Genomic DNA, 21915 nt, shown 5'->3' with positions numbered 1-21915 from the left:
GCCACCATCTTGCAATTATCTGGGGTGCTGCAACATGGGCCGAATATTTTACCCTCAAAATGAGAAGCATCATTAAAATCCTATTCTAAACTGAGAAGATAGTTATTCTCGCTGGTTTACAGTGTCTGTTTCCTCATGTGTCACAATAAAGATCAGGATAAAAGCAGCATTTCAACATCATAAAGATCTGGCCACGATTCAGCAGAAAACTGGCACATCTGCTCCCCCATCCCCGTTGACACCCGTAGGCTTCAGTCCAGTTGGCTCTGCGCTGGATCGTGTCCAATAACTGAGTTCATTTCCTGCTGTTGAAAAATTCAAATTTGAATTTTCGAGCCTCACGCAGATCAGGTTTCAGAGGGATATCACTTCTTGGCAACAAGGACTCTTCATAGGTGTTTGGCGGAGTGGATCTTTGTATTAAAGAGCTGCAAGCTCATTTCTCGTCTTGAGAACCAATATCTGCTCTGAGCTTGGGATGGACAAATCGGTCAGTTTCAGTTTCTTGCCATTCCCTCCCCTTTTTAATCTTGAGTTCCATTTGTCACGTTTTTGCACGGTTTTTTTTTTTAAGTTCTCATCTCCCCTATTACAGTGCATTTGTGTATCTTATTTTCATGAATATATGCATTTTCATGCATTCATTCATTGGTGATCAGTCATGGCCGAGTAAGATTGTCTTCCAAGATAAGGTACGGTGGGTCCGTAAGTGACTGTGGAGGCCAATTCTGGATCCGCACAGCCTCCCACAGTGAGGACAGGTTTCCAGATGGAAGACAGCCATGATGAGCATTTGCTTGACGTTCCTTCCACTTAGCTCGTTTGTCCCTTTCACCCTGTATTTGTGCTTCTTCAAAGTCCACAGCACCTTTGATAATAGCGGGCCTCCAACTGGGACACTCATGGGCTAAAGCTTCCAGTTCTTGATGCTCATGTTACATTTTTTCATGCACCCTTGTCCCTAATATTGGAGGTAGCAATCCTTTGAATACCAGCTGCTTGGATTCACAAGTGAGGAGAGCTGCTCTTGCACTCAGGTCCTGTTTGCGCACTTCCCAGGGGCATCTGGTTGGCCGCTTCAAGAAGAGGATGCTGGACTAGATGGCCCTTTGGCCGGATCCAGCAGGGCCCTTCTTATGTTCTTAACATGCACACTTTCTGGGTTAGAGAATTGCATCACAAAACTTAGAGAAGTGCAGATTTCAAAGGATATCTGTATTTGCTTTGCATATTGCCTCAAGAAGTATGAATTAGGTAGTTTTGCATTAAGATATGATGTGCACCAAATTTCTCCCTGTCCCCCATTCCTAGCTCTGAGGCACCCTATCCCTTACTTCTAAATGTACCTCACTTGCGGGTCCTACATTTTTTTTAAATGGCAGTGATGGCTGGTGACTCCATGGCAGTGGGGCAGCGGAATCTGCTCCGCGTTTTATCCTGACCTTTCAAGGAGCTGTCCAAGGTGCTTCAGCTCCTTGAAAGTCCAAACTAAAACCCAGAGTGGATTCCACTGCCCCCTTGACATGGAGCCACAGCCACCATTGAAAAAAGGAAATCTCTCTCAAGACCGACGTCTGTCTGCACCTGTGAACCCTGATGGTGGGAGATCCAGCCATTGTTGGCAGGAATCCTGCAATAGGATGCAACTATGGATGCCAGAGAATCCAACAAACATGGAATTGAGAGGAGAAATTGTGGATGTTCGCTTACTCGTCCCATGTCCGGAATTAAAGCCACTCTGTTCAATACTGTTGGTATTCAATGTTGTCAGTCCATAAACGGAACACAACTGATTACGTGTCCCCCCCCCCGCTCTGTTTGCATTGTGTTTCCTTTGCACTGAAATGAATGAAGTGGACTAACATAATCACAGTGTAATTTACATGATTTGCATAGTTATCATAAATTTTGTAAGTTGTGTAATTTTGCCGCAGCGGACAGCCAGGTGAATAACATCATTTTGGGCGGAAGAGGAACTGCAGTGGAACAGAAATGGGAGTGCCTCATGTGACAAATACTAGGCAAAATGGACAATGAGGCCTTCTTACAACATCGTTGCTATTGCACAGCCCCAATCTGACTCCCACCTGGCCTGCAGTGTCCCAGTAAGCAGCAGTGATGGAGAGAGGCTCCATGCCCCACCATGATGACCACTCGTAAATGCAACAAGTCTCACTATGTGCATAGACAAAATGCACCAGCAGAAGCCCAGGCAATATACAAATTCTTTCTACACACATATGGATGCACGGACACATGGACACGGGTGTGCGCGCATGCATGCGCGCACACACAGACCAGCTCTTGTAATGACAGACAATAAAGGGAAGTCTTGCTACACTCGCCTCATCTCCAACAGAAGCTGGCCAGAAGCCTCTGGGAGGTTCGCAAGGAGGGGGTGAAGAAGAGAGCTGTTGTTGCTTGTCTCCAGGACCCACCACTCTGGTACACTTCCTCTGTATATGGAAGCTCCATTTAGCAGCCTTGGCCAAGGGCTGCTGGCCAACTTGATCCCCATGGATTTGTCTTTCCATCTGATTGAAATGAGAGAACCTCACATATGCCACACCTTTATCTCCTTGGAGGGAGGGAGGGCAGGGCAGACGTAATTTTTTAAAAAAGTATTTACCCCCCTTTATTTCCAAGACAACATCATTCAAGGCCCTGTCAAACATCTGGCCCTCTGCAAACCTAGCCTTGCACCTCGTCCTCCATCTCTGCTGCTGCACATCCAAAGGCAGCCATGGGATCAAGCTCTCTTCCTCCTTCGCCCTCAACCTTCTCCTTTGGACTGGAATTTCACTGCTTCCTGTCCTACTTGTCTGTTCACCAAGTCAAGATGAAGAAGCGTGAGGTCCTCCTTTGCCAGAGGTCACGCAGCATTAAGCTGGTAGGCGTGCACATTCTTTCTCCAAAAGGTGTGCCAGATTAATAGAAAAGGAGTCTAACTTGTTTCCAGTGGCAGATGTTCCAGGTTTGGGGTGCAGAGGTGGAAGGGGAAGAAAAATCTCTTCTTCTGGGAGGTGGCACTAGAAAGACAGGCAAGGAGAAGCAATCCTGTGCTTGTTGGACTCTGGGATCTGCAATGATTCCGTTTGAGGAAGCTATGCTGGTTGATTGCTGTCCTCTCATCAGGCCTGGCGCTAGCAGGTGGCCAGGTCAGGCAGTGGCTTACGGTCCCTGCGGCTAGCCTAGGGCCCCTGCAGCTGGGGCTGGGAGGGTGGAGCTCTTGCTCCATGATCCCCACCGGCATCGGATTGCAGGCCATGACCGGATGGTAGTGCGGATTGTGGAGCGGGAACTCCACTCTCCCAGCTGACATCAACCCCGCAGTGTGCGCAGTTGGTGTCCTCTTAAATACACCTGGTCATGCCACCTCTTGTATTACTATATCAGCATGCTGTGCAGGCATGTGCACAGATGCACAAGACGGCATGACTGGGCATATTTATGTCTGTACGTGCGCACACACACATGAGGGAGATGGGGCTCTGCAGTGGTCTGGTGCCTGAGGGCTGGTGGCGGGCTGATGCTGGCCCTCCTCTCATTATCCTGTCAATGCACAGTGCCAGAACTGCAATCCTTAGAGCCAGACAGACCATGCAGCACCGCCAAGTCTTAAAAGACAGAAGTTGTGGAAAATATATATGCACTTTTGGGTGCATGTTTCGGCATCACAAAAGTTGGAGAAATGTGAATTGCGGAGGATTGCTGTGTTTCTCTCCACTTCTTGATTTGAGAAGTGAGCACAAAATTTGGCTTGCACTAAAATGGGAACTAAACACTTTTCTCTCCCATAGTTCCTCTTGAGTATCTCCCTTACATGCACAGGAGAACATCCTCCTGAGCTCTTATAAGATCAAGTCACTGCAATAATATTTTACAAGGGAGGAAATGCTATGGAAAGCAGCCTTGGAAATGTGAGAGTGACTCTGAGCAAAGAAACAAGCGACTGGGCAGCATCCCTTTAGATAGCTTCTTAATACCTTTGCAGCCGGTCAGAGGCTGCTCTCTTCCAGCACCTTTGGATAGGAGTTTAGTGCTGACATCGCCGGTTTGAATCCCTAATGTCTCTCAGTGGAAGTGAGAGCTCTCAAGAGCTGGGATGTATCACAGCTTTACTGGCAAATATAATTCATGCACCAATCTCGCAGCTAGTGTGGCCTTTTCCCTTTTTCCAAACGAGCACAATCACTCTCATCGTTTAGAACTAAAATCCTTTCTGAAAAGATTCCACTCACCCTGCGCCATGGCTTCCAAAACCACTCGGCAGAAGCAAAGGGGGGCTTTTGTTTTGCTTTGCGTGAGCCTTACCCGACCTGATGCATCACTGCTCCCTCTGGGCCAGCTGAGGCTGAAGGGAGCTATCGTCCAAAACACACGGAGGGCAGCAGGTTATGGAGAGGCAACCTCCCATCAATCCTGTACAAAAGACATGGGGAAAATCAGCCCAAGGGCTGCATCCACTCCTGGGCAACTGTCTGGGGCCCACATAGGAAGCAGCCTGCAACGGAGCAGGCTGTTGGTCCCTCTAGCTCAGTATCCCCTACACTGACTGGCAGCAGCTGTCAGGGATTTCATTCAGGAATCTCGCCTAAGCCTACCTGCAGATGCTGTATGTCTGAGCTAGGACCCGGGAGATGCACATGCCAGTGGTGGGCAGGGACAGAGGCAAAAAGGAGTGGATCAAAATGGGAATGGACTGCCTTCAAGTCGATCCTGACTTATGGTGACCCTATGAATAGGGATTTCATGGTAAGCGGTATTCAGAGGGGGTTTACCATTGCCTCCCTCTGAGACTAGTCCTCCCCAGCTGCCCAGGGCCTGCTCAGCTTGCCACAGCTGCACAAGCCAGCCCCTTCCTTGTCCGCAACTGCCAGCTGGGGGGCCACTGGGCTCCTTGGGACTATGCAGCTTGCCCACGGCTGCACAGGTGGCAGGGCACGTCACCCCTGAGCCACTCCCTGTGGGGTGGATCTTTAGCTGGCCCTTGACACCCAGGAGACACGAGCGGGGATTTGAACTCACAGACTCTGGACTCCCAGCCAGGCTCTCCTCCCCACGGTGCTATCCCAGCTGATCAACTAACGCAAATTTCATTTTTGCATACTAGGCTACACACACTCACACACTCCCCTCTGTCCTCCACCCTGACAAACGAGAGGCATTATCAGAGCTGAAGGATAAATCTTGCCCCCAGCAACAACACTCAAGGAGGGTGCAGAGCAAGGCTGGCAAGTGGTAAGGCTTGGGAGGGTGTATGGCCTGGGGAGAGGCCCGGGGGCCAGATAGAGAGGCCCAGAGGGCCACATTCAACCCCCAGGCCTGAGATCCCCCTACCTTCCTGTATAACCCCACAAGCTCTAATGGCCATATTTACCACAGTCTGTCAGTCAGTCCCTATTTTGCCCTTTGGGGTTGAACTTTGGGATGCCTTTCCAAATACGGTGTGAGGACAAGTGTCTAGTTGCCTTCTCCCAGATATCAGGCCTCCCAGTTCTCTAGACATTCAATCTCTTGGTGAGTAAAGCCAATGCACCTTTAGAGATAGCGTTCATGCATATAGGGCAGAGGCAGAGCTTGGAAAAGTTACTTTTTTGAACTACAACTCCCATCAGCCCAATCCAGTGGCCATGCTGGCTGGGGCTGATGGGAGTTGTAGTTTAAAAAAAGTAACTTTCACAGGCTGGGCTTGTATAGTCACCCGCCAGGTGTTTGCCACCCCTCCTCCTCCTTTGGAGTCTCAGGCAAGTAGCAAAACCAGGAGGGTTATTATGCTGCTATGCGCTGTGCCAGATGGGTGCATTTGGTTGGGGGGTCTCAGAAGGAGAGAGCGGCATTCCCTTGCCACTCCCCCACTGATATGGAGCCACCAGCCACCACGATCTGCAAGCACTTCTGGATGAGGTCGCACTCCCCTGGAAGGCGCATGTCTGAAGCTTTGGGGTGCTCCTGGATTCAACACTGTCACAGGAGGCTCAGGTGGCCTTGGCGGCTAGAAATGCCCTTTTCCACCTCTGGCTGGTTCTCCAGCTATAGCCCCTTTTGGATAGGGATGACTTGGCCACAACGCTCCATGCTCTGGTAACTTCCACACTGGATCATTGCAACATGCTCTATGGGGGGCTGCCCTTGAAGATGACTCGGAAACTGATCCAAAATGCAGCAGCCAGATCACTGGCTGGGGTTCCCTTTACATCTCATATAACCCCTGCTCTAAAACAGTTGCAATGTTTGCCAGTTCATTTATGGGCCCAGTTCAAGGCACTCATGCAGTGTTAAAAGAGCTAAACGACTTTGGCTCCAAATAGCTGAGAGACCACTTCCTAGACTCTCTCAGGTGTTAAGATTGGCAGAGGGGCCCCTCTTGGTAGTTCCGCTGCCCTCAGAGCCCAGAGGGTGGTTGCCCATAGAATCATAGAATAGTAGAGTGGATGGATCCGGATGGATTCCTGACTGCGCTTGGGGAATTGGAACCTGCTGAAGGTCGCCCGGTCGAAACCCTGGTGAAGGAGTGGAATGTGGGGATCACCAGGGCATTAGACCAGGTGGCTCCGAAACGTCCTCTCCCCCTGAATAGAACTCAGCTAGCTCCATGGTATACACCGCGGTTGCGTAGCTTGAGACAGGAGGTGAGACGACTAGAGCGCCGGTGGCGGAAATCCCGCTCCGAAGATGTCCGGACACAGGTTAGAGCAGCAGTAGCTGCCTACCAAGTGGCAATAAAGGTAGGAAAGAAGGCTTTCTTTGCTGCCTCTATTGCGTCTGCGGAGTGTTGTCCCAGGAGGCTGTTCCAGGTGGTCCGAAGCCTGGTCGGTCCAGTTGCTCAGGAACCCTTGGAACAGTCAAAGGCCTCCTGTGACCTATTAGCAAAACACTTCGCTGATAAAATCGAACACTTACGGAGCTCGATCCCGCGCGCCGTGGACACAGTCGATGAACCAGAGTTGGCCAGTTGCAAGCCGGTAAATTGGGATCGGTTTCGGCTTCTCCCTTCTGAGGAAGTGGACAAGGTGCTTTCATCTGTGAAGCCAACCACTTGTCTTACTGATCCTTGCCCTTCGTGGCTCCTTGTGAGCTGCAGAGAGAAATTGGGTGAGGGGATCAAAGCGGTGGTAAATGCATCCTTGAAAGAGGGTGTGATGCCATCAGCCTTCAAGGAGGCAATTGTAAAGCCCATCTTAAAGAAGCCCTCCTTGGATCCCCAAGTGTTCGATAACTTCCGCCCAATTTCGAATCTACCATTTCTGGGCAAGGTCATTGAGCGAGTGGTGGCCAACCAGTTGTCAGCACACTTGGATGAAACAGATTATTTGGATCCATACCAATCGGGTTTCAGGACTGGTCACGGAACTGAAACAGCCTTGGTCGCTCTGGTTGATGATTTGAGGAGGGCATTAGATAGGGGAGAATCCACCTTTCTTGTCCTCCTCGATCTCTCAGCGGCTTTTGATACTGTCGACCACAGTATCCTTCTGCTTCGCCTGGAGAGATTGGGAATTGGAGGCACTGTATTACAGTGGTTCCATTCCTTTCTCTCCGACAGGTACCAACAGGTAGCGTTGGGGGAGGAGGTATCAGACCCTTGGCCTCTCAATTGTGGTGTGCCACAGGGCTCTATCCTCTCTCCCATGCTATTTAACATCTATATGAAGCCGCTGGGAGCAATCATCAGGAGATTTGGGCTGCAGTGTTATCAATATGCGGATGACACTCAGCTCTATCTCTCGTTTAAATCTTCACCAGAGTTGGCTGTGGAGACCTTGTCCAAGTGCCTGGAATCCGTGAGTGGATGGATGGGAAGGAACAAGCTGAAGTTGAACCCTGATAAGACCGAGGTACTACTTGTGGGGGACAAGAGAAGGTTGGGTGACATTGACCTGAAGTTCAATGGGGTGAGTTTACCCCTAAAGGACCAGGTCCGCAGCCTCGGGGTTGTGCTTGATTCCAGGCTGTCCATGGAGGCTCAGATTTCGGCAGTGAGCCGGGCAGCCTGGTACCAACTACACCTCATACGAAGGCTGCAACCCTACCTTCCTGTTCATCAGCTCCCCCTGGTGGTACACGCCCTGATCACCTCTCGTTTGGACTACTGTAATGCGCTCTACGTGGGGTTACCCTTGAAAACGGTCCGGAAATTACAACTGATACAAAATGCAGCGGCTCGACTACTTACGAATAGTCGCCGCCGAGATCACATCACACCAGTGTTGTTCGACCTACACTGGCTTCCAGTTGTTTTCCGAGCCCAATTCAAGGTGTTGGTATTGACCTTTAAATCCCTATACGGTTTCGGCCCAGTCTATCTCACAGAGCGCCTTCAACGCCACCAATTATGCCGCCCGACAAGATCGGCCACACAGGGCCTTCTCTCAATCCCGCCAACAAAAACAGCCAGATTGGCGGGTACAAGAGAGAGGGCATTCTCAGTGGCGGCCCCCACTCTTTGGAACTCCCTCCCACAAGATCTCCGGCATGCCTCTTCCCTAAATGTATTTCGGAAAGCCTTAAAGACCTGGCTTTTTCAGCAGGCCTTCGGGGTATCCGGGGAGGGTTAATTGATATAATTGTAATGCCTCCTGCCCAGTTTTAATATTGTTGTTGCAGATCTGTTGTTTTTATATTGTATTACTGTATTTTATTAATTGTATTTTAATAATTTTGTAAGTCGCCTAGAGTGGCCATTGGCCAGATAGGCGACAAAGAAATTAAATTTTATTATTATTATTATTAGAGTTGGAAGGGGCCTATAAGGTCATCAAGTCCAACCCCCTGAGCAGTGCAGGAATCCAAATCAATGCCCAGGAGAGGGCATTCTCTGGAGCAGCCCCCAAGTTGTGGGATTTCCTCCCCTCAGAGGTGTGCCTGACAACTCTACCATACAGTTTGCAGTGAATGCTCTTTACCATGGCTGGTGACACCTGAGATGTATATTTTTAGGACCCACCCTATTTTTGTGATTGTAAGTTGCCTGTAAACTATTTTTAAGTATATATTTTAAATTGTTGTAACCTGCTCTGGGACTTTAGGGTGAAGGGCGGGCAATAAATTAAAACAAGAACAACAACATATTTATAGAGTGGTGGGAAGAGTGAAGCAGTGACATTTCCCATGGCCCAGCCCAGCTTTAACTGCTTTCACCAACTTGGCCAGCTCCTTGCAAGTTTGGACTAAAACCCAGAGCGGATTTCACTGCCCCACTGACATGGAGCCCCTGGCTATAGCCATTTTTAGATTCTCTACTATAGTGTACAGGGAACAAAAAGATTCATTTTATACAGTTCCGAACCTGAATTACTGATCAAAGTGGAGGCTGGGTGAATGCAGAGCAACTCAGAAACAGAATCTTTATATCTATAGCTATATCTATATCTGGTGAATCTTGGGGCACATGCACAGCCTTATTGGGTGCTAGCTTTACAAGTGTGTGTGTGGGCCGGAACATCACATTTATCCACTTCCTCCACACTGTGCATTATTTTATAATCTCTATCATGTTCCCCTTTTCTAAGCTAAAGAACCCCAAATGTTGTAACTTTTCCTTTTAGGGGGTCTTGCTTCAGCCCCCTGATCATTTCCAACTTTACGATATCCATTCTGAGAAGTTATGTTAGGGTTTATTTATCCACTTCCTTGGCCTGCAAAGTGGTGAACAGCGTATTAATTCAAAAGAAAGACGCATCAGAAGTACAAAAAGCCAATCAGAAGAGATAATATGAGACAGAAAAACCACGAAATACTCGCAATCATACTGAGCAGCATTCATGATCTCATGGCTGACACAGCTCTCCAGGGTTCCACCTCTCACTTGAACGCCACATTAACGAATATCATCCCTGCCCCAACTGCTTCAATCGCTCACCTTGGAGAAAGTCCACTCACAGCCAATCACCCAGGGTGTGTGTCCTTGTTCTCATCATACTCTGAAAGAACAACCCAAAGGGGTAACTTCCCCTTGATGTTGATTCCTTCAGGGATGGCCACAACCCAGTGACCCACCATCAACAGTGGTCTCAAAATAAATAGGCTTCCCCCTGGGAAACCAACTGCAGCTGTGGTATAGTTCTTGCTTTTCATGGGTGGGGCTATCTGGCCAAACTTTCTGACTTCCCCAACAGGCTGTTGTTCTCCAGGTGCAGCAGAACAGGGTTCAAGAGGTTTTTTCTTATCATTTCCATAATAACTCCTAATTGTAGGCCCTGCTGGCCAGTTTGAGCACCAAACTCTTATATGCAATGTTTTTGTCTGATGTTCCCCACAACTGTCTTCATTAGAAAGATATCCAAAGAACAAAGCTCTGCAACTCCTCTTTGGACCCTGCCTACTTAGTGGGTTGCAAATTACCCGGGGCCAACCCTTGCTGCTTAGATACGTCTGATTCATCTTGATTAAGACATCCTCTGTTTGGCATGTTTTTTTTTTTGCCTGAAGAATCTCCTCTGCCTGGCTGAGGAGCCCTCCAAGCTAACCTACTCATTAGCCAAGGATGATGACAGGGCTCTTCATGCACTTCCCTCTCATAGCTGGTGGTGGGAGGGCGGCAAAGGAAACACAAACAAAGAGGCAGGCCCCACCCAAACCAAACCGGCCTACTAATAACAGAGCCACATTCCTGACTGGGATGTCTCAGGGCCCGTCGTCAACAGCCTCTAGCAAAGGTAGCCAAGGAAGCATCCCATCAGCTCTTCAACATGCCCCCCTTATTGTTCCTGTTTCATTATTATTAATTAGATTTTTATCCTGCCCTTCCTCCCAAAGGAGCCCAGGGTGACAAACAACAAACAGTGAATGTTCCCATCATGTCATCATGACAGATTCTCGTCTGTCAGGAATGCTTTGATTTGGATTCCTGCATTGAGAGGGGGTTGGACTTGATGGCCTTATAGGCCCCTTCCAACTCTACTATCCCATGATTCTAGGATTGTATTTTGGCAGGTCTAACATCTAGACAGGAAACACCATTGCAACCCTGACAGAGAGAGAGGGGTGGGTTTCCTGGCACTGAAACCTCAACCCTAGTTTGCCTTAAGAACATGAGTTAAGCCTTGTTGGATCAGGCCGACCCACCTAGTCCAGAATTTTGTTCTCACAGTGGCCAACCAGATGCCTTTTCTAGGAAGACCACAAGCAAGAGCAGCGCTCTCTGTGGTTTCCAGCAACTGGTATACAGAAGCTCAACAGCTCCTTGGACGGCTCCTTGAAAGCTGAGACCAGGAGCGGAGTCACGGCCCTGCTGACATCGGAGCCACCCATCTCCACTTCTCAGCGGGCCCCTAATGGTTCCAGGTCACCATCGCTGGAGTAGATGTGAATAAATTTTGGACCACTCTGAAAAGCTCTGCCGACAGCTACCTGAGGACGCAGTGGAGGTAGCAAAGCAAATCTTCCTCATTGCCCTCACAGCTACGTAATAGCCACAATTATGTGCTCTACAGCATGTTTGGTTGGCTTCACAGTCAGTCCTGTGCCGTTTGCGCTGTAGTCACCATTGAACCTGTTTCACGGCAGACAGAGTCCTTTGGGGCTGAACAGGCAATTCTGACAACAGTACCACAAGCCAAAAAAGCCAAAGGTGGAAAGAAAAGAGTTTTTATTGCTGCAGCTTTTCACTGGCAAGGCACTTTGAGGGTCCCCCCTCTCCTTGTTTGTGGTACTTTTGGGTGCCTCCCTCCTTGCTTTTCCATAATTCTGACAACAGCCCACCACAGGCTGGCTCGCCCTATCCACCGGAAAATACTGCCTTGGAGGAAATCATCATTCCCTCAGCACTCTCTGACCAACAGACCACTGTGCATCCTTTTCCAGGAGAAGCAGCAGGCACTCAGAAATGAATCAAATCCGGATTCGAAGGAGTGGGAACATAGGAATGTCCCTTACACTTAGTCAGACTGTTGGTACATCCAGCTCAAGACTGTCTACACTGACTGGCAGCGGCTCTCCGCCTGCCCGGAGGTGCTAAGGATTGAACTACACATCTTTTGTATGCAAAGTGTGGGCTCCATCACCGAGCTTCTCACAATGGAAGGAAAGATGTAGTTAAGTACAGATGGAACTGCTGGCAAGAGCAATGGAAAAATCTTTCTGCTTCCCCTGGGGAATGAGGCACCTGGTGGGCCCAGAGCCAGGCCTCTATGAAGGAAGGTGAAGAGTGCGAGCACATTTGGCAGGGGGGCGGGGGAGAAGGAAAAAGATCCTGACATTGCTGGGAGCTGAGTAACGTTGTTTGTATTTCTCTTGTTCCTCTTTGGCCTTGGGATGCTCTTATGCAACTCTTGCTGGTGTTGACTCAAGCGGGGGGGTGGGTGGGAAGGGGCCAGAGCGCAGGCTTTCACCCTAAAGTTGGCTGTTGCTGGCTCATCTCGCTGGGAAAGTCCCTCAAAGAGAAGCCAGCCCTCCGAGTCATTCTGCAGATGGAAACATCCCTGCAAACTGGAACCTCAGTCGGGGAAGGCATTTGGCAGCTGGCGTGAAATAACAGCCTTGGCTCCAACGGCGGCTGCACTTCTCAAAGCACTTCTGCTGCTTCCAGCATCCATCACAAAGGCCGCTTGGCTGGGCCTCCTTTCTATTGTACCTATTTGTTTAACAAAATGTATATACCGCTTGCTCAAAACATAAGACCTCTAAGCGGTTTACAAAAGACAACGTTATAGGCAGCTTAATGCAAGTCACTTCCATCCCCCTAATAGTCATGATGCAATGAATTCCCTGTTTCCATGGTAACACTGGGCAAGCAAACAATTTTGTATAGGGAAAATGAATCCCAAGAATCTTTCATGCACACCCACCCACCCCACAAAGAATAAGCAGGTTCCTAGTCCTTATGACCGCACTGATGAGTGTAAGTTTGGAAATCTGTGGGCAGCACCTGATGCATTCTTAGAAGGTGGAAGATGGGGCGTCGGGGGGTAATAGCTGAGTATTTATTATTATTATTTTGTAATTACATTGACCTCCTGATTTCCTCCCCAAGGGAGTGTGCCTCGTACTGTTTGGGTGGGAGGACAAGATGAGGGCTCTACATGCCCCTCTGACCTGGGCCCAACCCAAGGAACACCCGCCCCACCCCAGAATCAATGTTTAATTAGGGTTTTTAAAATTAATTAGGCTGCTAGTTGTCCTTAGGTTGCCCATTTGATCCAGAATTTAGCTTTTACAGATGTGAAAGCTGGTTACATTGGAAGAGGTTGTTTTGTTGAAGTCCAGCACAGTCCTGCTAAGGACGCCTGCAGTTCAGAGCTTGGAAAAGTTACTTTTTTTGAACTACAACTCCCATCAGCCCCAGCCAGCATGGCCACTGGATTGGGCTGATGGGAGTTGTAGTTCAAAAAAAGTAACTTTTCTAAGCAGTTATGTATCCAGCTCCAATTTGAAATTCAGGTGGCATATCCAATCCTACCCGTTTTCATACCCTAAGGATTTGCAAACAAGGTTGACATTCCCTTGCTGGTGGTGTTTAATTGGAGGTTTGGCCTAAAACCCATAGCAAACTCCACTGCCCCACTGACATGGAGCCATCAGCCCCCTCTGGTCTGGGTACGGATGTGAGGAACTGTTAACTTCACTTCTCTCCGTTTCTCATTTTCCCAGTCTGAAATTCAGTTCTCCACATTTCTGCAGCAATTTGCATTTTAAAAAAACAAATTCCTCATGAAAATTCTTCAGCAGTTCCGTGTGAATCTTTTCTAATAAACATGTTTTTCCACACAGTTTTGACTATTGTACATGTTTTTGCAAGAAAGTTGTCCAAATGTAATGCATTTTTGTAAACATTGTTTTGTTGGAGAACGTCATCGCAAAATTTGCAAAAGTGGTGAATTTCGAAGAATGGCTGTTTTGGTTCTCATATTGCTTTGAAAAGTGCAAATTTGACAGATGCTTAGATATTCACAGAATAGTATTTTGCCCCCATCCGTAGGCACCCTCTTGGCTATTACAATTGGCAGAGGGGGCTCTCTTTGTAGTTCCACTGGTTTCAAAGGTCGGGGGTGGCAGCCTGGGACAAGGCATTCTCTGTGGGAGCCCCTAAGCTGTGGAATTCCCTCCCCACAAAGGTTCCTCCGGTGCCTTCATTATGCAGTTTTCAAAATATGCTGAGAAGCACCTCTTTACCTAGGCCTTTGATTATATATATATAATATATATATAATTTGTACCCCCTCGTCAGCCAAAAAGGCTCCCAGAGTGGTTTACAGACACTCAATTAATACAAGACAGTCCCTACCCATGGGCTTACAATCTAAAAACCATGACACATGAGGGAAAAGGGGCAGGCTCTTTTTGTGACAGTAGTCACCAGAACAGGGTACCAGCACCTCTATTTTCGCTTACTATGTCAGCCATTTTGTGCAGGCACCCACAGCATGTTTATCAAGATATGAGTACTGGCACCTCATTTATTACCAACAAAAGCATCACACACACACACACACACACACACACGCAAACATACTTCAGGAGTTTTAAACTGTCTTTAGAAGGCTGTTTTTAATTATTTTTAGACATTTAATTTGACATGTTTGCTGCCCTAGGCTCCTTTGGAGGAAGGTGCAGAATATACATGTCAGACATAACTACAACTGAATGAATGAATGAGGGAGGGAGGGAGGGAGGGAGAGAAAGAGAGAGAGAGAGAGTGAACAGAATCATGGATCAGTGGAAGGGGTCTATAAGGCCATTGAGTCAATACAGGCATCCAACTTAAAGCATACTTGACAGGTGACTGTCCAGCTGCCTCTTGAAGGCCTCCAGTTTTGGAGAGGTCACCACCTCCCTAGGGAGATAGTTCCACTGTCATACTGGTCTAACAGTTAGGAAGTTTTTCCTGATGTTCAGTCAAAATTTGGCTACCTGCAACCTGAGCCCATTATTCCGTGTCCTGCACTCTGGGATGATCGAGAAGAGATCCCAGCCCTCCTCTATGTGGCAACCATTCAAGTACTTGAGGAGTGCTATTATATCTCCCCTCAGTCTTCTCTTCTCCAGGCTAAACATGCCCAGTTCTTTCAGTCTCTCCTCATAGGGGTTTGTATTCAGTCCCCTGATCATCCTTGTTGCCCTCCTCTGAACCTGTTCCAGTTTGTCTGCATCCCTCTTAAAGTGCGGTGTCCAGAACTGGACACAGTACTCAAGATGAGGCCTAACCATTGCTGAACAGAGGGGAACTAGTACTTCAGAATAAATATTTAGAACCCTCTTGACTGTAATTTGCTTTAAACACTTTTAATATTGTATTTTAAATGGCTGTAGCCTGCTCTGGAACCCCCTGGTGAAGGCCAGATAAGCAGTCTAATGAAATATTACAATTGCCTTGAGGAGGCCTCTGAATGGGACAGAAGCACAATAAACCCAGCCAGCAAACTCTGCTCTGTGCAGACCCCACCCTGTGCTAAATGCAGAAATCATGATGTGATATGGTAAGATAATGGCTGTCAGAATCCATCCCGTGAGCAGAAAATCATAGCATTTTAGGGGTGGAAGGGACTTTGAAGGACATCTAGTCTGACCCCGTGCTCACTGCAGGATTTACAAAGAAGATGCAGCTGCAGCATCCCACATGTTAGAAAGATGGGGCATATTTGGCATGACTCCCTGGGCAATTTAAAATTTGAAATATGTCCCGTGTCCCTGAAGTACACCATGAAAATAACTTATTCACTCCAATCTGGTAATGATCAAAATGGACCCTTAAAAAAAAAACTGTTTGCAGAGAACTTGTGAAGCAAGGCAGGAGTCTGGAGTTGCTCAACAAGAATTTTCACAGGTGAACAAGTCACTGCAGGCTAGAGGAGGTGAGGTTACCTCCCCTGGCTACCTACTCTTCTGGAGCACACTGTGCAAAATTACTTCACCCAGGTATGATGGTGGGCTTGCAAAATCACATCATGGAACGTGCTCTGAGTTCCTTGGGCAGGGAAAGGGGGAGGGAATGTAAAAAAAACCTAGAGAGGAGCCATCGACACTGATGCCAGACTGAGGAACGTCAGAAGGAGGCCTCTTGAGCCTTTCTATCCCTCAGTAGCACCTGATTGGCCCTTCAGCATCACCTGATGCTCCAGGTCAGAAGGATCAGCACCCCTGGTTGCAATGGTTTGTAGATAGGGTTGCCAGGTTCTTGGCCTGAGACTGATCCTGTAGCTTTAGGAGAAGAGAAAGTCAGCCAAGCGCTGGTGTTCTTGCAACTCTGTAATGGGAAAAACCACAAGGTGGAATTCTCCCTTCCCACTCCACAACTTTTAAAGATACAGAAGACTTCTTGGAGGCTGGGTCTGGCAACCAGGAGGTCTTCTGTACCTTTAAAAGTTGTGCAGGGGGAAGGGAGAATTGCAAGAACACCTGCTCTTGGCTGACTTTCTCTGCTCCTAAAGATACAGGATCAGTCTCAGGCCATGGACCTGGCAACCCTATTTGTAGACCACAGGACCACTGGTTCGGACCTTGTGATTCCCGAGACCGAAATACATAACATTAAGCACTCCAGTCTGTTTTAAAGGCGCAGTTTGAAGAGAAAGTGCAGTGAGGCCAAGTGGGGCAGGTATGTGCTTTGGGGGCAAAAGGGGCCTGTGGAAAGGGAGTAGGTATGGGGGAGAAATTCAATTCAGTTTTCATTTAAAGGAGAACCAACCTAATTCACACTTTCCGAAACAATATGCAAACAGACAAGCTTCAAAATTTGCACTTATGAGTTTTGCAATGCAGTTCTCCAGCCAGGTAACGTGTTTAAAATGCCTATACTAGCGTAAAGAGTGCCCAGAAACAACAAACAAACATCCAGCATATTGTGGGAAACACCGTTTTGGTGTATATTCAGCGACACTGCATACAAAACGTGAATATTAGGCAAAATTTGCACTAAAACGATGAATTTTCATGAGTTTTTTTTTTAAGTGGAGAACTTAAGAGTAGAAAAATAAGAGAGAAACCAAAATTGTCAGCTATTCCCATCCCTAGAAGAAAGATCCAAATGAGGGCTCAGCTGGAATTTCATTTTGACTTGCATTAAAAAAAAAAGAAGCATCTCTTTTTTGTCAGTATTTTTAGTACCGCTCACAAATATTTTTGGGCACATTTTTGAAGTGACATCATCGCATCTAATGTCGGGATGTAACCCTGATTGGCTATGTTGACTCACATGGGTTTTACTAGCTGATCTTCAGCAACATTTTATTTATTTATTCTATTTCTATGCCTCCTTTTAGCCAAAAGGCCCTCAAGACGGCTCAGAAGGTTGTGGATCTGCAGGACACGATGGCTCCTCTAAAAAGCTCCTCAGAAGCAGTGCAAGTTAATTCCCTCCCTTTGGAAGGGCAAAAAAACAGACAACAAAACAAAGGAGAAGAACAACATCACAGCAGAACATCATTCCATTGGCAATGTGATAACCAATTGGGATCCCATCAGGCAGGTGTGGGAAAACTTTGGACCTCCAGATGTTGCTGAACTACAGCGTCCATCATCCCTGACCTTTGGCTGTGCTTGCTGGGGCTGATGGGAGTTGTAGTGCAGCAACATCTGGAAGGCCAAAGGTTCCCCACACCTCCCATAGCTGTAGGTCAGTGATAGAGCACTTGTTGTACATGCACAACGTCCCAGCTTCATTCCCCTGCCTGAAACCATTCAGAGTTGGTGCCCATCTGTGTGGACAATACTGAGATAAGTGGATCATTGCCTGACTTAGGATAAGGCAGCTTCCTCTGTTCATTTGAAGAAGCCATAACTGAAGATGGATGAAAAACTGCACTGGAAAGTTGGGTAGATTACTTGGGAAAATGGAATTTCTCCATAATGTGACCATCCTTCTGAAGCATGCATATATTGATGTGAATGTTGCAAACATACAAAGGCGAACATTTGATGCAATGTACATTACATCCTGTTTAATCTTTTGGTGTGCACAATGTCTGCTGCCTAGTAACTCTGGCCGTGAGTTCTGAGCTCGCATGTTTGGTTCTTGGACCTCTACGCTGAAGCTCCTCTCTGTTCTGGCAAGTGTAGATGTTTTCAACTATAAAGTCAGTGTACGCATGCAGTCCTGTTTTTACTGGAGTGGAAATTGTTTCCAAGGGAGCCTTAAGCACTCTGGTTGTATACATCTCCCGTAAATCATGCTTCATCCTCATTCTGCCAAATCCTTTCTCCTTCACTATCAAGAGGAGAGCATGGAGGTTTGTAGAGTCATTCCAGTAAGAATCTAACACAGAGCTGGTTAAGGATCCTGCATGTGTGTGGTCAGCTTCAGGGGGTTTTTTTTGGAGGGGAGACTAGTTTTACACTTATCGGGGAAGAAAACATGGAGATTCCAACATGTTTCGTTTGCAATGATGACATAGTGGGGGGGGGGGGAACTTACATGAAAAACTTGGCAAGAAAGAGTGGGGGATGGGTGGTGTTTAATCCTTTCCCAACCAAATATTTCCAGGTCATTTAGAAGCCATTTTGTTTCACCAGGCTCCAAAACTGGAAGCGAGATGAGCTTTGGAAGTTGGGGTGGGAGGTGGAGGGGTAGGGACGGCATTGGAGAGGCATTTGCTGGAAGAATCGGTGGGCTTGGGAGGAACTTTACACCCCAATTGCCTGTCCTCCAACCCATCACCCTTGTAATAATACTAATGCCAACACTAATATTTTGCCACTTTTCACACACAGAAGAGTGTTCCAAAGTGACTTACAGCATAAATGACAGTAAAATTCCCTATAAAATAATAGTATATACCTAAACATGCTGAGCCAGGAATATTTAGGAAAGTCCTCTCCACCCCACTGAAAGGTGACCACTAAAAAGGCACCACTCCCCCCCCAAAACCCTCACTACTCTCTCTTCCCGTTAATATTCAAAGACCTGGGTAAACAGAAATGTGTTATACCTGGCATCTAAAAACATTAAATTGCCTAGGGTCTCCTGCAGAGACAAATGGTCCAATGGGAAGGGCTGTAGCTCAGTGGGAGAGCATCTGCCGTCCCAAGTTCAATCCCTGGCATCTCCAGGTAGGGCTGGGAGAGACTCCTTGTTTGAAACTGTGGAGAGCTGCTGCCAGTCAGTGTAGACAATACGGAGCTAGATGGACCAACGGCCTGACTCTGTATTAGGCAGCCTCCTCTGTTCCTGTGGATTGGAGAACTCACCAGAAGACAACAACCCAGCTGGATTTGCCAGCCTTCTTCAAAGCAGGCGAGGGGGAAAAAATATAATTTAGAGGGAGGAGTGTTTCAATCACAGATTGCTGACTTTAATAGCCCTTGGGTTTCACCCTACTCCATACTTAAGATGTTTTTCTTTTTCCTAAAAGAAGGGATCTGATGAGGCTGTGTGGTTTGGGGGCTATAATCTGACTAGAAAGAAAAGTAAGGGCCAAACAAACAGTACGTACAAGCTACAAAGATGCATGAAGTTGCACAAGATGTTGCTGAGCTGCACGGATCGCGGCGAGCTGGCAAGGCAAGCGCCCTCGAAAAGCAGAGGCCTTTTCTTGCGCCATCACGGTGCAGCACCTGCCAGGTTAAATGCGTGGGCTGCTCGGGCTGCTTTCTTTGGTGAGGTGGTCAGGCAGAGACAGGGCCAGATGCTATCACCTCTGCATGTGGACTGCAGGTAGGGAGGGGAGAGGAATCTGTTTTAGTTTGCATTTAAAGACTAATCTACCTAATTCGCACTTTCAGGGGGAAAAAATCCAAAGCATAACACAGACATCCCTCTCAACTGACCCGTCTCCTGATTTTGCAGTGCAGTGCTCCATTCAAGTAGTGTGCACCTAAATGCATGTACTGGGGTAAAGTGTGCACGAAAGATTATATTAGGGAAAACTGCTTTGCAAAACTGTGTGCATTGGGCAAAATTACATGTAAAAATGTGGATATTGGGAGAAATTCGCACTAAAATGCATATGAATTTTCATGAGGACTTTTGAAAAAAAATCGCAAACTGATGTGGGAATGTGGATGGCTGAACTTAAAACTGAAAAAAAAAACTGGGCTCCTACTGGGAGGAAGGGCAGGATATAGGTCAAATAAAATAAATAAATAAATAAATAAAATGAAATGAAATTTATCGATTTGCCCATCCCTAACTGCAGGGAGCAAATTTCTCCAGGTTGTTCCACAACATCAGCATCATTCTCAGGACCAGAGCTTGGAAGTAACTAGTTACAAGTAACGAATTACTTGTAATTCATTACTTTTTTGAGTAACGAGTGGGTAATTCATTTACATTTTGATTGTAATAGAACTAGGAGTAATTATACTACTTTTGTGGAGTAATTGTAACGTTTCCAGAATTACTTTTGGGCATTACTTGGGGGGGCAGGGGAAGTCTTCTGCTCCTCTGATTTGTGGATGAAAACCATGTGCCTCAAACTGGGCTTCTGTGCAGCATCCTCATGCTCTGTGGATGGGCAGGAGGCGACGAGGGAGGAGGAGGAGAGTGAGATGGGGTGGAGTGGAGAAAACAATTATTTAAAAAAACAGATAGTGGTGGTGAAGAATGGAGTGGAGGGGAAAAGGATCCAGAGGTCAAGAACATGGATAAAGGAGGCGAAGGAGGCAGCAGCAGAATGGAGATAAAGAACTGGGGGGGGGTGAAAGATGACAACGTGTGTGTGAAAACTGTGTTTGCACTTGGCACACAAAGTCGCCTCCACCACCCTCTCTGGCTACTGTGCTGCATTTGCAGTATTGCACTATTTTAACTTTTTTGCATCTCAGGGGAAAATGTTTGCTTGAGTGAGTGTCCCTTAGTTGGTGGCAGGGCAGGGCCCGGGAGGTGGTTAAGTGAGAGAGATTATGCTCTGTCTGAGTGGGGGGGAGTTTGCACTTGGTTTGACATGCAAAGATCTGAGTAGTGGCCTCAGCCTCCCTCCCCACCTCCCTTACCGGAGGAGAGACCACCATTGCTATCTTATGAATAAAGATAATTATTCTACTACCTCTGTATGTGTTTGTTTATTTTTAATGTTGTTTTAGGCTACTTCGATGTGCAGCAGCCAAGGCCAGCACCTTGTAGGCGTTTCTCTTTTAAAGTAACTGAAATGTAATTGCAGTGATTACTTTGGAGGAAAACTAAAGCAATCAGTTACTTTCAGAGCAATTGTAATTGTAACGGTGATTACTACTTTTTTGGGCCATGTAACTGTAACTGTAATTTATCACTTTTTAAAAGTAATCTTCCAAGCTCTGCTCAGGACACATCCTTCAACCCTCAGTGGGGGAAAAAATCACACTAACACTTTTTGGGGGGTATATATTGACCCTCAATGAGATTTCCAGTGGTAAAGTGGGGGCATTGTTTTACTCCCAGAAACCATTTTTTTTATTTGGGGTGGGGTGGGATGTCAGGACAAGTGTGTTTGACAATACCCAAACACCCAGAGGTAGAAATCACTTATTTAGAGGAGGTAGATGTTTTTTCTGAGTAGTAAACGCTTGCCCCTTCCTTATGCCTATGGAATAATCAACATAATTTTTATTTTCAGTTACAAACAACAAAAGCTATGTTTTAAAATATAAAAAGAAGACATTAAATGTCATGAAAATGCAGTAAGCTGTTTAGAAATAACTTTAATCTGCTAACATTGACTGGCGTCCAGACAGACCCCAATGGCAAAAAGCAATGCATTTCTGAGGTATATTTTGACCCCGGGTGGTTTTTAGTTCCCAGAAGGAAAACGGTAAGTGGTAACTGGCTCAAATTTGGGGATGTTGTAAGGCTGACAGTTTGTGACAATGTCCTAAAAGGATTGCCCTATAGGTCTACTTAAGTGTAAACTGCAGAATTGCAATGTTATCGGCCCTAAGAATCAGGACCATAGTCCAGAAGTCAGAAGGCTAGGACTGGGGAGGGCAGCTATGAGAGAACTAGAAAAGGTCCTCAAATGCAAAGATGTATCACTGAACACTAAAGTCAGGATCATTCAGAACATGGTA

The 21915-nt window shown here is 47.0% G+C and overlaps 1 protein-coding gene across 2 annotated transcripts in view; it reads right to left on the bottom strand.

Moving 5' to 3' along the window:
- Positions 1 to 21915, bottom strand: part of FRMD6 (FERM domain containing 6) — a 189424-nt gene that overhangs the window by 146106 nt on the left and 21403 nt on the right. Inside the window, exon 2 of one of the 2 annotated variants that reach the window (XM_061612534.1) lies at positions 6904 to 7078. The exons of the other annotated variant lie outside the window; for it this stretch is intronic. The gene's annotated coding sequence lies outside the window, so the exon portion shown is untranslated. The remainder of the gene's footprint in view (positions 1 to 6903; positions 7079 to 21915) is intronic. 2 annotated transcript variants of the gene reach the window in all.

Source organism: Rhineura floridana, chromosome 2 (assembly GCF_030035675.1).
Source record: "Rhineura floridana isolate rRhiFlo1 chromosome 2, rRhiFlo1.hap2, whole genome shotgun sequence".
NCBI lineage: Eukaryota > Metazoa > Chordata > Lepidosauria > Squamata > Rhineuridae > Rhineura > Rhineura floridana.
The sequence above is the reverse complement of the archived record's forward strand: the minus strand, read 5'-3'. Positions and strand labels throughout refer to the sequence as shown.